General features: G+C 47.3%; 1 pseudogene; it reads right to left on the bottom strand.

Moving 5' to 3' along the window:
* Positions 1-434: 434 nt before the first annotated feature.
* Positions 435-16,396, bottom strand: LOC125444008 (annotated as a pseudogene).
* Between the last annotated feature and the right edge of the window lie 751 nt (positions 16,397-17,147).

The raw sequence follows: 17,147 nt of genomic DNA, 5'->3' as shown, positions 1-17,147 counted from the left end.
TTCTCACCCTAATGTTCTCCCCAAAAGCCACCGTTAGACTGTTTAGTATCTACACATAGGAACTGCCTTTTTTAAAAAAAGTAAACCATTGAGAACTGGATTGGCGGGAGACCCCTCCGAGGGGATCCTCCTTTTTAAACCCTGCAGCGAAAACTGGAGTCCAGGGATCTGGCTTTGCCCTTTGGCCATAAACAGCTGCCGTAGTATGTGAGGTAGTGATCCTTGGTCCTGGCAGGAAAAAGCAGAACTCTGGAATCTGGAACCACTGCAGGGGAAGCTGCCATTTAGGCCCCTTCCGCACAGGCAGAACAATGCACTTTCAATCCACTTTCACAACTGTTTGCAAGTGGATTTTGCTATTCCGCACAGCTGCAAAGTGCACTGAAAGTGGATTGAAAGTGCATTCTTCTGCATGTGCGGAAGGGGCCTTGGAGTCTAAAAGCCACGGTCAATTTGGAGGCAGTATGATCCAGCGGGGAAGTGTGAGACTGGTGATCCAGGAATAGTGGCCCGGAAATCAGTTTCCAGAATGAGGCAGGGCTTATGAGAAAGGAATGAGGTGGGGAAATTAAAATCATCTTGGGTTTTTTCCCTACCTGACCCCACCCCCACCCCCAACGGGGCAACCCAACAGAATCTTCGCAAAGCCGCAAAGCCGCCCACGTGTGGTTTCCAGTTCTAAACATCAAACAGCTTCCCCTACTACAGATTTGGCAAGGGGACTCCACTTTGCAAATAGCCTCCAGACAGTGCAAATAAATTAAAAAGTCAGAGCCGTTTTAGTGATAGAAAAACTGAAGCGAAGTTTGGTGTTTGCAATTGAAGTGCCTGGGTCCCCTAGGACAGTGGTGGCCAACCTTTGGCACTCCAGATGTTATGGTCTACAATTCCCATCAGCCCCTTCCAGCATGGCCAATTGGAGTGCCAAAGGTTGGCCACCACTGTCCTAGGATCACAAACAGCGACTTGAATCTGTTGGCTTTTAGAGTCCAAACCAAAGTTCTTAACGTAAGGTTACCCTGTCCCATCTTCATTCAGAAGGGCTCACAAACTTTGAAAGGGTGGGCTCCCAGTTTCCCTTTAATAACCCCCCCCCCAAAAAAAAAATCCCACAGTGGTATTGCACTAGCCAAGCAATGGGTAGGAATGCCTCTTTTTTTTCCTTTCGTTTTTTTTAGTGAGAAAAGAAACACAGCCTGGCAGTTCTTTTGGCAAAATCAAGAGCGGTTCCTTCTGTACAGTAGAGCTTTTCGGCAGTGGCTTAGCTGTGGCTAGAGAGGCGCCGTTTCCCCTCCCCGTCAGACTTGAGGCCGGTCAGTGACCAAAATCATCCCCACGAGATGTTGCAAGGCATTGTGGGCATTTGGTAGCCCTGCTCACTCGATTCCTCGTGAAAGGACTTCCCGCCTTTGCGATGGAGGGAAAACCAGAGAGCGTTGACCTATCTGTGGCGGTAGTAGAAAACAGTCCTGGGTGAGCTGGAGGTTTTCTGGAATGGACTGAGGAAGCACCGTCCTTGAAAAGGGGGGTGGGGGGCTAACAAAACCAACTCTGCTCCAGTGGGATTGGCTTGGCTACTGTGAGCCGGTGTTGGGAAAGGAACAGGTTGCCAAGTAGGAGACTTGATTGGGAGCAGGTGAGAAGTCCGGGTTCCTTGGCCGAAGGGGGAGATGTGAAGAGCCAAGGCCGCCGGAGGTTAGGGGAGGAAGAGAAAGAGCAAAGACTCCCCCTCTAGTAAACCCAGCTGACAGGAACCCACTGTGGCTCGTTGTGCAGCTTCTCCAGGGCCTGCTGCAGCTGCTGGAATGTCCGTTCCATGTTGTCGTTGACTAACGAGAGGTCGAAGTAATGCCCGTAGCCGCGCTGGATCCGGCAGCTCTCGTCCACTGTCCGTTTCAGGTCAGCGTCCTGGAGGAATTGCCAAAAGGACACATGAGCTCATTTCTACCACAGGACAACACGGGATTCCTCACACGTGTCTTGGGAGAACAGAGGCAGGCACTGAACAATCAGTGCTCTCCACCCTCTTCATACTACTGTCCTGGCCTCTGTGATGCGAAGGGCAACTCCGGGCTATCCTTTGGGATGGCTCAAATCAACACTGGCTGTGTCAAGTGGCCATTTGGCATCAACCCTAGCCCCAAACAATGATAATAGTTGGGCCATCTGCTCCAAGGCTGTGTATGTGTGAACTGCCTGATTATTTGAGTTTACTTCAGGAGCCCAAGCATAGATGGATAATCACTAGGGCTCGATGTAACTCCTTCCCTTGCTCTATGCTACAAGGAAGGTTCCAAAAAATCGACCTGCAAGAGCGGAAATGTCCTCATTGTACCACAGCAATTCAAACCATGGAACATATATTGCTCGACTGCCCCAAATACGAGGGATCTAGGACCAGACTTTTTGCTCTTTGTCCTGTAATCTTTAATGAATACTCTACTGTGGGGAAGATTATGTTTCTACTAAACAATTCCACCTCCGAGATTTTAACTTTTGTAGCTAGGTTCCTTATAGAAACTTTGAAATGATTACCTGCGATGGTTCTCATGTAGGGGATACTTGTTTGGACAATGTTGGCTGTTATATGGATTCTACGCCTAATAAAGGTTTATATATGTGTGTGTGTGAACTGCCAGGCCAAGCATGGCACAGGCCTGACACTGTGTGGATCTGTGCACAGTTCACACATACACAGCCTTGGAGCAGATGGCCCAACTATTATCATCGCCCAAGGCCATGGGGCCTCTTTCATTCGCCCGCAAAGTAACTAGCTCAATAGTGCTTAACTGCTACTTCTTATCTGCCTTCCCGAAGAAGTAGCCTGCCTGTCCCCAAAACAATGTCTCTTTCTCACTGTCCTTTTCACATGTTGACATTATGGTAATGCGAGGGAGGGGGGATTCTGGGATAAGTCAAACTCTAACTTACAGGTATATACTGGGGGCCAGAGAGCCAAACCTCAGTTTCGGCTATCTGGCGGTTGGGCTGACACAGTTCTGAATAAAGCTCTTGAATCTACCTTGAGTCTTATTACTGACTGGAGAGCCAGACCCTTCCACCCAGTGTCATGCTGGCAAATGAAAGGCCTCACCGTCAGTTGCTTGGTGGCCACGCCACTCTCCAGAGCTGCCTTGTTGATGGCACGTAGCGTCTCAAAATCAGGCGCTTCGATGAACACCACGTAGGGGACGAACTCGGCGGTCCTCAAAACCTTCACGGCCTGGCCGAACGTTCGAGAATGGAAGAATAAGAAGCGGTTGTTGGTTTGACGGCATACCAGCCATGTGCTGGAAGCTACTCACAACATGGAGAGCATTCACCATGGCAGCTCTCTGGTTTTGCATCAAATGTGTTTCCACTGCTTTCCAATTCACTTTTCACCAGCCTGGCATTAATTACTGGTGAAAGACTCACTGCTTTATCATTAGGTCCCTGCTTCATCCTTAGACTGCTCAATAGAATGCAAACACTGGAGGTAGGCATGCCAACCTCCAGGTGGCAACTGGAGATCTTCCACTATGGCAACTGATCTTCAGGCAACAGAGGTGAGTTCCCCTCGAGAAAACGGCTACTTTGGAGGGTGGACTCTGTGGCATGATACCCAGCTGATGTCATGATATACAAAAAGGTTCACAAAAGGTTCATCTTCTAGTTAGCAGAAGTTTGCCCAACAAAGAGGCCAGAGACAGTTAGTCTAGGGCAGGGGTAGTGAACCTGCGGCTCTCCAGATGTTCAGGAGCTACAATTCCCATCAGCCCCTTTCAGCATGGCCAATTGGCCATGTTGAAAGGGGCTGATGGGAATTGTAGTTCCTGAACACCTGGAGAGCCGCAGGTTCCCTACCCCTGGTCTAGGGCAAAGTATCTACAGCTAACCTTTAACATGATTGGTGAGTTCAACTGTGAGAGGCTGTTGCCGGGGCAGGGGAAAAGTATCCTTGTTGAATGTATAGGAATGCAAAGCATTGTACCTTCTGAGTTGGGAGTCTAAGTTCAGAGAGAGTCTAAGTTCAGTCTGTGTTCAACTTTGTTCTTGTTGAAGAGTTCGGTATAGTTTTATGGTCTTGTATAGCATAGTCTTGTGTAACCTTGCAACTGTTAAAGTAAATCCTTCCTATGGAAAGAACATCTTGCATGGAGAGTATTCTTTTCCAAGAGTGGTTGGAGGCTGCAGTGAGTGCAAGAAGACTATAGACCTTCTCACCTAACCAGAGTGACTCCGCTTTAAACTCTGCTGATAGCTGAGGTCCCTCCCCTCCCCAAGCCCCACCCTCTGCAGGGTCCACCCCCAAAATCTCCAAGTATCTTGCAACCTGGAGCTGGCAACCAGGGCTGGAGCGAGGGGGAACTGTGCTCGATGCACACTTGCATCCTGCCACACTCCCGCCATGCCCCCGCCATAGCATACACCCAGTGCATTGTGCTCCCCCCGTCCCCTTGGTGCTACGCCACTGCTGGTAACCCCGGTGGGGTGGGGAATGGAAGGACGTGACCGCTGTTTGTTGATGCCTGGTGTGGAAACTTTAAAAAGTTAGCAGTATTTCCCAACTACTGTCCTGCAACATGTTTTCATTCAGCGAAATAATATAAGTCTCTAGACTAAATCAAACCAATGGTCCATGCGATAGGCATCCCATTTCCAACAGTGGCCAATCAAGATGCCACAAGGATGCCACGTGAGCAAAACCCATTAGTAACAGACCTGGGTTTCTGACTGCTCCACAGCACATGCCAATCAGTGGCATTTTGCTTCTTTTCTTGTAATATTTTTTTTATTTTCTCAACAATTAATCGAACATACAAACAAATAATGGAAGGGAAGGGAGGCGAGAGAGGGGTGGCATGCCAGGGAGGGGAGGGAAGGGAAAGGGGTCCGTCATCTGGACATGGCCCACCCACCCTAGTGGAGGGAGGGGGAGGGGTGGCATGCAAGGGAAGGGGAGTGAAGAAGGGGAGTGAGTGAGTGAGGGGTGGCATGCAAGGGAGGGGAGGAAAGGGGAGGGGAGAATATTCTAATTCATTCTGCTGTTTGTTTTTTAGATCTCAAATCCTGCAACATATTTTTTTCAATAGATAATCTGCACAAGACCATGAGAATCTTCTCTGAGACTTTCCCCTCCCTCCCAACCCTTCAAAATTGGTGGTGGGGGGGAAGTAACTTACCCAATGGGTTGACATCCAGAATGCACATCTTGCCCAACTCGATGACTTCATGGATGGAGTCAATCAGTCCCATAGAGGTTCCCCTCATACTTTCGCCGTGCTCCAGGTAGCGCCCTGCTTTGATGTCCACCTCCATTTCGTTCCGAGTCACAAAGCAATACACCTGCCCTGTCTGCTTTCGTGCTCCTTGGGCCCTTCGGGAAGTGTCTGCAAATGAAGCCAGTGAATTAAACAAGAGAGGTCCAGGAGATGATCTCTTGCCTACTAATGGCCATGCTTGGTCAGGCAAATGTGTGCTCACATTGAAGATACTTTCTACCAGCTGTTCTCTCAGGCGGCGGAGCTGTTCTCTTGCACTGATGGGATTCAGTTCTGCCGTGCTGGTGTGTAAGGGATGATGTTGGAAATCTCTAGTGATGCAGCAGTGAATTTCAGTGCACACAAGGCTCTGTTCATAGCCACCACGGTGTGAGAACTTTCAAGTGTGACACCAGTGGTTCAAAGTGGTTATCATACTAGAGGAGGTTCCATGAGCAGGTTCTGTACTGCCCCGTCAACTCCCTCCCACTCCCTCAGAGGTCCCTCCACTCCTCAGGAGTCCCTACTGAAAGGTCCCTGGCCCGAAAGACATCCATTTAGCCTCAGCGAGGGGCCAGGGCACTATGGCTCTGGCCTCTGTCTGGCTGTAAGGTTGCAGTTCGACCTTGGAGAGGTTCCCTCCGAGGGTTTTGGCTGGGCAGCCGGACAGGGGAGTTGCTGTTTTGGTTATCTTTTGCTTGCTTGCTTGCCTGTGTGAAACTCTGTATTGAAACTGTGTGTGAACTGTGTGAAAGCCTGCCTTGTTTATATTCTCTTGGCGGGGGGAGCTCATCCTGATGCCCTGTATAAGCGGCTGCTTGAGTTCTGGAGTGTCAGTTCCCGCATTGCCTGTTTCTGACTAAGAATGCCAGCTCAACAAAGAACTTAACACGGTTGCTTTTGACTGGACTTCACTGGTTAGATTACTGGACTTTACTGGAACAGGCTCCCTAGAGAAACCAGGGCCCTACAGGACCTGCAAAGTTTCTGCAGTGCCTGTAAAAAATGGACCTGTTCTGCCAGTTTTGGCCAGCAGGGCTGATTGAAGTAGATTCCTTGTAACATCTGGAAGGCCTCCCGTGGGCACAGACAGGGTAGAGAACTGTTGCCCTCTAGATTCATTTGTTTATAATGTAGACTATTTTATATTGTATTTATCATGTTTGTATAGTTTTAAAAGTGTTGTTGCTGCCCTGAGCCCTTTGGGAGAGGGTGGTATAAAACTTTGAAAGATAAACAAACAAACCCACACCATCCCCTAACACTGATGAACCAACCGGTTGGTTAAAAATGCACACACACTCATTCACTGAACACTTCAAAAGGGCCAAAACAGAGAACAGTCTTGTGTTAGTGTGGTTGGATGCAATAATGTCTCACACTGCTTTTGAATTTGGATTTTACTTTGGACCAATATGTCTCTGTTCCTCTGGAATATACATTGCAAAACATACACTCTCTAGTTTAATATTGTAGAGTTGAACAGTCCGATGCAGCATGGATTGTTTTCTCAAAGGTCTATTCTGCACAAGCCCCTGAAAACACTTGCAAAGCATTTTCAATCTCCCCACTTCATTTTGTTTTTATATTCATCCCCTCAAAACGATTCCTGCATGCCATTTCATGATTGTTCTGGGTTTTTTTTAATGCTTCATGGATATGATGCTTCAAAGTCTCATGTTGCAATTCTTCAGGGGTCATGTCTTCGTACCTACAAAAATATGACCCCCCAAAGTGGCATCTTCAAGCCAGCGTGGTGCTTGAACCGCTTGACGGCAGAAAGACACCGGCTCTTCTCCTCCCCTCCCCAACCCTCTTCTTCCAGAAGTGCGGCTCTGGAGGGCTGGAGGGACACGCCCACGTTGCCCTCTGACCCCTGGACTGAAGCATGGAACCGCTTACTCTGTGGCTGGGGAGAAAGTTGGGGCTGCTCGCATACTCTGGTGCAAACAGTCCCCAAACCTCCACCCGGCATAATTTATGCCAGTGGAGGTTCGTTTCTGCCGCCATGCAGAAACAGCCTGAGTGTCAGAACACAATAAATTCACTGGTGATCAATTTCAAGGCTAAGACTGATTTTTTCCTGTGCCACTGTAAAGGGCGTCAAGACTTACATGGGATAGTGGTTCCCTTACTGAGATGGATCGGACATGATGAGCTTGTTCTTCCAGACTGCGGCGGCCAACCCCCTGAGCGCCGATGAGCACCAATGTTTTCCTGCTTGGAGCGGAGGCATGCGTGCCACCTCTTAAGTAGATCAAAGAGCTCATGGCGGTCAAACTCTGCAGTAGATGGGACAGAAAAGGCTATTCACTGTAAGGCAGCAGAGTCATGGTTTGTTGACTCCCTCAAGTTAAAAGGAGTTTTAGTAAGCCATCTAAGGTATTTAGCATATTCTCATTTACCTCCCTTCTAAACTCCTGTTTCTCACAGGGTGTGGGGTTTTAATTCTTCATGTATTTTGGTCCCTCTCCTGGGGAGCAACATGCTTAAATCGAGTGTGTCCTCCTGCAGGTTTTGGTGCTGCATACAAACTTGCATTAAATTAACCACTAGAGGGAGCTAAACAAGTACAGAACTGACTCCCTCCCCCACTCCAGAAGAAACAGCAACTTAAAAGCAAGGAAGTTGAGAGTGTGGAAAGGTTCTAAATCCTGCTCTCTGTGACAAGCTTAACAAATGAAGTTGCTACAGTGTTCCTGATTGAGAATTGCTTTCCAGTCTCTGCTCGAAAACCTCTAGGGAGAGACAGCCCACTGACCCCCCAAGGGGTTTCACTGCTGGTGCTGTTAACATCAAGAATTTGCTCCTAATGTCTAACCCAGCTCTCCCATCTTGTAATGTAAGCTCATTTGGATCTAGCCTGTGCCACATGGAACAGCAGAGACTAAAGTCTGCTACACACTTAATAGACTTCCCTCTGTGATACACCTCTGAAGATGCCAGCCACAGATGCAGGCGAAGCGTTAGGAACAAGATCCACCAGACCACGGCCACACAGCCCGGAAAACCCACCAGAACCAGTTGAATCCGGCCGTGAAAGCCTTCGACAATACATTGTTTGAAAAAATCCTACTGATGAATTTTAAAGGAAACATGTACTTAAATGGAAGAAGTGGTATCCTTTTTGTCCTTCCCCTACCTCCAATTTTTAAATCTAAAAGCACCGATGACTAAGAATATGGACCAAACAGTAGCAAGATACAATAGCAAATGTGTATTAGGAGAAGTGGGATTCATTTCAGTTTTATGACTATGGAAGGCGTTATTCTTCTGAATGAGTCTCCACAGAGCCATGTGTGTCAGCGGAAAGAGCGATTTTTTACAAAAAGAATGAGCCATCCAGAAAGCGTGGCTAAGCATAAATCTGGCCACTTGGCAGGACATGAAAAAAATTCCTGAGGCCAGGGAAAGATAAAAGAACAGATTCTACCATTTTAAACATAAATACTGTCAGTTCTGTTGTGCCAGTCACTAATCAGAGGGTGAATCCTGGTTCCCTTTACCACTGTTCACAGCACACCGAAAGGTGGATAGTGCCCTGATCACCTTACTAGGTCAAGGGCTCCCATCCCCAAAAGAATTCTGAGGGATTGTAGTCTGGCACAACAGCTAAACCTACGAGGAAACACTGGGGGACTTGGGAATGTCCAGTCTAGAAAAGGGGAAGTGGAGGGAGAATGTGATGGCTCTTTTTTTAAGCATTTGAAAAGCTGTTAAATAGAGGAGTGTAGGAACCTGTTCCTGTTGGCAGCACAAGATGGGACACTCAACAAAGAAGAAGAAGAAAGAAGAAGAAGAAGAAGAAGAAAGAAGAAAGAAGAAGAGAGAGGGAGGAGGAGGAAGAGGAGAAAGGAAGGAAGGAAGGAGGAGGAGGGAAGAGGAGGAGTAGGAGTTTGGATTTATATCCCCCTTTCTCTCCTGCAGGAGACTCAAAGGGGCTTACAATCTCCTTGCCCTTCCCCCCTCACAGCAAGCACCCTGTGAGGTGGGTAGGGCTGAGAGAGCTCCGAGAAGCTGTGACTAGCCCAAGGTCACCCAGCTGGCGTGTGTGGGAGTGTACAGGCTAATCTGAATTCCCCAGATAAGCCTCCACAGCTCAGGTGACAGAGCTGGGAATCAAAGCCGGTTCCTAAAGATTAGATACCTGAGCTCTTAACCTCATACGACACTGCTGAAGATAAAAATCACCAAAAGCTCTTGCCTGCATTTTTTGTAGTCAGATACATCATCCTCTTCTTCTTCTCCCCACTGAGACTTCCGTTTTAAATAAAGGGTTTAAATAACAGAGCTTGAAAAATAGTGGCTGGTTATTGGCAAAAGAATTTTACTGTAGGGATAACAGGAGTCCGTCGGCTGTCTCTCGGGGTGGTGAGCTCCCCCTTACTGGCAGTCTTCAGGCAACAGCTGGACGGCATTTGTCAAGGACGCTACTGGCTGAGGAGGTTGAACTTGGTGGATACGTGCGGTCCATTGCAACTCTATGGTTCTTTCTGGATTTCCCCTGCAACCCCAGACTTAACAGGGAGTAGCAATGATTATTCAATGTTACAGTGAATGCATGTAATCCTGCACTTGAGACCGGGGGCCAGTATCTCTGTATAAATTTGGTGCTGAAATCACAGCTTCATTTGTACACACATTGACTGTCAGCGTGAGCATTGCTCAGTTACATATACATAAAAATTAGGTCTACTCCGCATCACGGATTGCCTGCGATGCATTAAGCAGTAACTTGTAAACAGGCTCCTGAAAAACCACCATACGGTGTGTACAGAAAGGCCAGAAACACCTGGATCATTTTGGGCAGACTGGGGTAAAAGGTGAGCCTAAGCTGAAAATGGGTAAAGAAGCAGGGGGGAGGCGAAATCTCCTTGAATAAAGTAGGCGAGGAATGGGGAGAGTTTTGCTTGGGAGAGATGCACGATTGAGGAACACAGCCTCCCCGAAGGCAGCCAGCGGACGATAAAAATCACCAAAAGCTCTTGCCTGCGTTTTTTGTGGTCAGATACATCATCCTCTTCTTCTTCTTCCCACTGAGACTTCCGCTGCGAGGCAACTGCCAGGAGGAGAAGAAAACACTAAGAAAATTGGGAAGAGGACCTTGGGCACTGGGCCATCATGGGAAACTTGTCTGTGCACAGGAAGTCGCAGGAGATAGCAAGCATGGATGAAGGAGAGGGATAGGGATGGCCAAGCTGAGTCCAGCACTGAATACGCCGCACGGACTGCCCCCAAACTCCATGTGGAGGTTCAGGGGTGGAGCAAAGGAGCCCAGTTGAGAAAGCTGGCTGGGTCAAATGTTTGGCCCTTTCCCCACATGCAGAATAATGCACTTTCAATCCACTTTGCCGCTGGATTTTATTGGGTGGAATTACAAAATCCACTTGCAAACAGTTGTGAAAGTGGATTGAAAGTGCGTTATTCTGCATGTGCGGAAGGGGCCTTCAACGGTTCAACTCTATGTGGGGTTTGGGGGCAGGGGGCAGTCGCTCCCTCAGGCTGTGGGGTGCGGGCTGGCACCCCTTGAGGGACAGCCCCCGGGGCACATGCCCTGCCTTATCCTCCTCTGTTTCTGTGGCTGTCCATTAATTGGATTGACCCAGCCTGACCTCTTGCTTGCAAATATGGTTCTTGTGAGGATGCTGCCTTTTACCTGATGATGGTGTGACCTCAAGGTCACGCTTCACAAAAGCCTTGCGCTTCTCCTCCAGTAGTTGGCTGGGGATGAGCCCCGCACTTCCGCCCTCCACGTGGCAGGCCTGTGAGAATAAGGGCTGGTTTGAGAATAAAGGTTGCTAATGATATTATAATCATTCTTTAGCCTAGAACCCAGCCCTTTTTCCCCCCTTCCAGTCATTACTACTCCATGGTGTCCCCCTTGTTTGTGCACATTGGTTTCCTTGACATTTCTTTCAACAGCTGAAGAATCGCACCCTCTTGCCAGCACCAAGAGGCCCTAAGCCCGTGGTGGCGAACCTTTGGCACTCCAGATGTTATGGACTACAATTGCCATGAGCCCCTGCCAGCATGGCCATGCTGGCAGGGGCTGATGGGAATTGTAGTCCTTAACATCTGGAGTGCCAAAGGTTTGCCACCACTGCCCTAAGCAATTCCATTTGTGAGGTCATCCCAATCCCCCACCCTCAAGCAGAAGTGTAGCTGGAGAAAATGGAGCTCAGGTCGGACTCTGAGTTCCCCCCATGGGGTGCCACTTACCTTAGCAGCTTCCAGAGCCTGGCAGGGGCACACACAACAGCCAGCCTCTGCCGGCCCTGGTAGTGTTAAGGGCAAGGGGGGGAGGAGAAGAGTTGTGGGGGTGATTTTCCACCCCATGTGACCCCAACAGCTCCGTCCGGTGCGCAGGCCCCATCCCATCCCCTGGTAGCTACACCACTGCCCTCATGACTAGTGAAAGACGGAAGTGTGTTTTCAACAAATTGTTTATTATTTTATTCTTAGTTTTATTACCAGTATTATTCTGAAACGGGGTGCAAGGACAATTACTGAAGGGTTGTTTAGAGTCTACACAGTGTGTTACGGCGACTCTAAACAACCCTTCAGTCTACAGTGTAGAGTCTACGCAGGGCGTTATGACAGCATGTGTAAGAAAAGCCTATGCCAGTGTCAAAAATATTACACCTCTGGATTTTGAGGTCTTAGACTTCAGTCTGCTAAGCCTACAGGTAAATCCAGCACTATAGACCAGGTCTGACTGAGCAAAAAATTCATTCCGTATTTGCCAGGAACACACTGCTTAGCCGTGGAGAGGCCAGAAGAGGTTTCCAATCACAGCCGATGAGCGACTTAATTAAAACAGAATCTGTTTTTCTCTTCTCTTTCCCAGAGTGCCCTCTGTCCTCTGAAGCTTGATCCTTAAAGGGGCAGCATCGTACGAGCAGGCACAATGCAACATCTCTTGATTCAAAGCCAACGCTCTCCGCTGGAGACACACTGCCTCGATGTATCGCTGCCAACACTACTTCCTTTGCCTCTGACAAACCTCAGACAAACCAAAGGATGAAGCTGGCACCAGCACAGGTGTAACTTAACCACACTGGTTTTACTATCACCCTGCAGTCACTTGATCCTGGACCTTGCAGTATCGCCCCTTGATGCTGGTTAATAGCATGGGCAAGTGTTTGCGCAAAGGGGACTACGAATGTTTCATGCAGACCCCTCCTGAATCCTATGGCCTTTCGCTCATCCCACTGTCTTCAACAGACTCTTCCAGATGAGTCCAGAACAGGAGTCACCTCTGGCTGAAGCTCCCTGATCACTACTACATCGGTCCCCAAACTTTCGGAGCCCATGGGCACATCTGGAATTCTGATGGCCCAATGTGGGCCAACAATAAAATGGCGGCCACAACGTATGTTGCCGCAGCTTAACCTCAATAACACAGTCCAGATCCATGTGATGTGCGGCACCCGCTGCCAAAGCAACATTTACAGAAATCTGCACAGCCAATCAAATCTCTAGTAGCCAATTAAAAGCACTGGCTAGGCAGAAGTCCTACCTGGTCCCACCCACTTCCTAAAAACACTTGGTGGGAGCCACAAAATGTATCAGTAGGGGCCATAGTGACCTTGGAACCATGGCCCCTTCGCTTTATCACATGCAAAATAATGCATTTTTCAAACCACTTTCACAACTGTTTGCAAGTGGATTTTGCCATTCTGCACAGCTTCAAAAGAGAACTGAAAGCAGTTTGAAAGTGCAGTCTTCTGCATGTCGCGGAATGAGCCCATGTTGAGGGGAATCTTGCATTATTATTTTTTTCAACCAGAAGCCTTTATTGCAATTATAAATTACAATATTACAATATTAAAAGCAAACTTAAAACAAACAAGATACGTTTGTCTGTTTACTGAACCCATTAAAATACATAAAATATGCAGTAAATGTCTACATACAGACCCTGTATACAGAGCACAAAGAGAGCTAAATTAACCATGGCTGTTTGTGGAGCATAATTCGCAGCTTAGCGGTAATGTCTTCAGAAAGCTCACAACATTTTTCACAGATAAGATCCACAAGAACCATTGAGTAGAAAGTTCATATAACAGATGATGACATGTCAATATTTAACCTCTCTATCAAGGGATGTAGATATACATGGAGCGTGGAAGACTTATATATATAGAACACTCTAAAAGGTACATGTTGGACAGTCTCGACAACAGCCATTTTACACTGGCATAGCCTGTTCTCATAGGGAGCGCATATTATGTGTATCTGCCAAATGTCATAGCATTGAGCAAAGGAAGGCACTGAAAGCGAGCTAATGAATATGCTCTGCGTTGTTTAGGATCGCACCTTACAATATTGTCTACCATGTGGGAAATATCCATGGGCTGTCGAAGGGGGTTTCCCCTGGCGGCTTGCCTGTAGCTGAGAACCTATGGATCAGCTCTTCACACCACATCCCACTACAAGCTAGCACCTGCCACCAGTTGGGGTCTCGTCCTGGTTGACGATCTGAAGAAGGAGATCCTCCTGCGATGAACTTGAGCCCAACCTCTTTGCAAAGGGATAGAGATTTGTCAGTGGCGGGTCGATGAGTCAAAGTGGGCTTTCACAAAGACCTAAGGGAAGAGAAGCAACATGGGAGGATTTGGTGGGAGGGAGGGGCAAAGCGCATGAAAAAGACCTACATAAGAGGTGGCTAACTGGCCAAGGCGGACGTTTGCAATGACTTTCCCATACTATAAAAATTGCTGTCACCTGAGGTAGAAATTGGTTGGTGGTAGACTGAGAGGCAGATACACCAAATGTAAACTAAGCCCACCAACAAACAGTGGACTAGCAGGCGTCCACTGATGGACAAGACATGCGAATATTGCCCATTGGCTCTTTTTATGACATCAAGTCACATCTTACTTAGGCTGCCCCCTGGTGGGGCTTTCCAGAGCAAGAGACATTCAGAGGTGGTTTGCCATTTCATATCTCCACCCTGGTATTCCTTGGAGGTCTCCCATCAAATTAAGGATGTGCACTTGGCAAAGCTGAACCAATCTTATCAATATCTCTCAAAGAAAGTATATCATTTATAACCATAAAGATAAAACTTTTAAAAAAAAAAATGGAAAAAAATAGCAGGTATCACTGTGAGATTCCTTATTCTATTTTATCACAACTCACCTTACAATATTGTTAAAACATTACTACTGTCTACTGAATATTGTACATAATATCTCATAATTAAATAGCTAAGATTTATTAAGATAATTGCCAATTAATGCATCTTATATCACTGTTCAATGCTCATAATGGTCATGATCGTTGCTCATTGTTTATTGTTCATTATATCATTGTCAATAATATTACATATATACTTATTCTTCTCTTTTTTGTTTTAATGCAACTATAAACATTACCGAAGTATGGTTCCTATTTCTCTCTTAATTTTGCTGTTCTGTATATGCTTACAAAAAAAAAATTCCGGAAAAAAATAGTTGGAAGGGGTGTTTCTTGGAGGGGGAAGATGGTTATTTAAAGGGGAGCCAAAAAAGTAGATCCTGAATAATGCTGATTTTTTTCAACATTTAAAGCAAACCTCTGAAGTCTTGTCATCTCTCATTTAAAACAAATTCTCCCCCTCTCCCTTCCTCTCCTCCTCACCTTACCTTGGCTGGGTCTTGGGGGGGGGGCACCAAACAGGCCAAAGGTAGCTGACATTTTTGGGTTTTGGTTTAAGCCAAGACCTGAAAAAAAGTCAATTATCTATAAAAAGCGTTTCCAGATCTATTAAATCCCAGAGCCACTAGAAAAAATGCAGAAAAAAAATGTTACACCTCCCTATTAATCCGAAGTACGCATAGGGTCAACCCTGCTTAGCCTCTGAGGCTGAATTCCGCACTGAAAATTTGAAATCTAGACACAACCAAGTTTTCAAAAGAGATGCGGCACCTTTTCATCCAGGTTCCAACATCCTCACTGCAGCATGTTTCTAGTGAAGACATCTAGGCCTCTACCCTTGGGGGAGATGCCTGCTATCAGAAGGTGCGAATTGTTGTTAAGCTAAAGTAGTACCAAAATTTCCAGGGGTATCTTTAGGAGACCCTCCTGATGATACCTGCCAGGTTTGAGTGAAGTTTGGTTTATGGAGGCCAAAAGTTCTGGACCCCATCTCCTATTAGCTCCCATTGGAGAGGGTTTTTTTTCAAAAAAGGTGCATATACAAAGCTTTGGGTCAGGAAAATCCTGTGATAGGGGGCGGGGGGAGCACCAGAAATGGGGACTGATCTGTGTTCCTTGGTTTGGCTATGAAAAGATCTCAAAGGGTCCTGGATATTTCAGGTGACTATCCCAGGATTAATCGCCAGTGAGGAAATCACCTATCTGCCAAGATCAGGCTAATCTGGCCTATCTAAAGGCGATTCAGCACATAGAGTAAAATAGGTTTGACCCAGTTCCTAGAGAAGGGTTTTGACCCCTAAGAGTGGCCATTGTTATTCCCCACTGCATCCAGCAGATCCCAGCTTGGAGGGCAGAATCATCCTGTGCCTCTTAAGCTCCGTTCCGATTGGCTCATTGTTCTCATTACATGTTCCGTCTATCCACACACACGTTATGCAAAAAAAAACTGCCAGAGGAATGGAGAGACTGAAGGAATGGCATTTACAGGTCAGCCAGCTGTACTGGCGTGCCCGAAACACTCAGCTGTGATTGGCTGAATGGGGGACTCCTAGCACCAGAGATTCCGCACTTTACTGGAATCGAGGCCAGGTCGAGCGTAGTTTCCCTGAAAAAAGTAGTAGTTCCCAACTGGAGTCGGAAATTTGGCAGTTACAGGGGCGAGAAGCGCTGGTACAAAACCACGTCGATCCCAGTGGTTGTGAAAAGCACTTAGGTCAGGCATGTAGCTCGAAGGCAGGTCGATAACTCAAGTGTGGAATCGAGGTGGGGTTTAAACAGGTTAATGGAGGACAGCTCTGCTGCTGCTGCTATATACAATAGCTGAATAGAGACCTCTGCTTTCAGAGGCAAAATGCCTCCCTGACTGGCAAATGCTGGAAGTACTTTCAGAAGGCAGAGGCTGTTTGCAGCAGAAGCTGTTTGTGGGAGTTTTTCTGTGGTGTCTCCTGGCCATGATTGGGGAACAGGATGCTGGATTAAGATGGACCCACGGTCTGCTCCAGCATGGCCATTCTTATGGGACACTGCTAGACACTGTTTCCACAACACCGCATACTGCCAGGCTCAAGAACAGAAGAAGAAGAGTTTGGATTTATATTCCCCCTTTCTCTCCTGTAAGGGGCCTCAAAGGGGCGTACAATCTCCTTCCCCCCCAGAACAAACCTGTGTAGTGGGTGGGGCTGAGAGAGCTCCAAATAACTGTGACTTCGGACCGAAGCGAAGGGAATGTAGGAGTGCAGAAACACATCTGGTCCACCAGATAAGCCTCCACAGCTCAAGTGGCAGAGCAGGGAATCAAACCCGGTTCTCCAGATTAGAGTGCACCTGCTCATAACCACTATACCACGCTGGAGTATAAAGGAGAAGATGGCTTAAAGGAGGTTCACAGGAGACCGAAACATGATGACTCTACCTGTTTTAAAAAAGCACCTGGTTCTCTCCTTTCTCTCAACATTTGCTGTGGCTGTGGAAACTGGGAGCGTGCTTTTCTGTTAAAGCATCCAGGATTAGGGCTCAATTAAAAAAAGGCATTATAGTTAATCAGGCAACCACCTTTTAACCAATCAGTTAATGAAAGGGAAGTAAACAGCCTGTCAAAACATCACAATGGGAATGTATCCAGGCAACACTCACGATAACTTTAAACATTAATAACGCATACAAAATACCGGTTTTGCTCAGTGATCAACAACCGCGTTGCCTACAAATTTTGGAGGAAAAAAAAAGACAAGCGGCCAAAAGAGAAGGCCCCTGGTGGTAAGA

The sequence above is a fragment of the Sphaerodactylus townsendi genome, linkage group LG15 (genome assembly GCF_021028975.2).
Source record: "Sphaerodactylus townsendi isolate TG3544 linkage group LG15, MPM_Stown_v2.3, whole genome shotgun sequence".
Lineage (NCBI taxonomy): Eukaryota > Metazoa > Chordata > Lepidosauria > Squamata > Sphaerodactylidae > Sphaerodactylus > Sphaerodactylus townsendi.
Note: the sequence above shows the minus strand (reverse complement) of the source record. Positions and strands in the feature narration are given on the sequence as shown.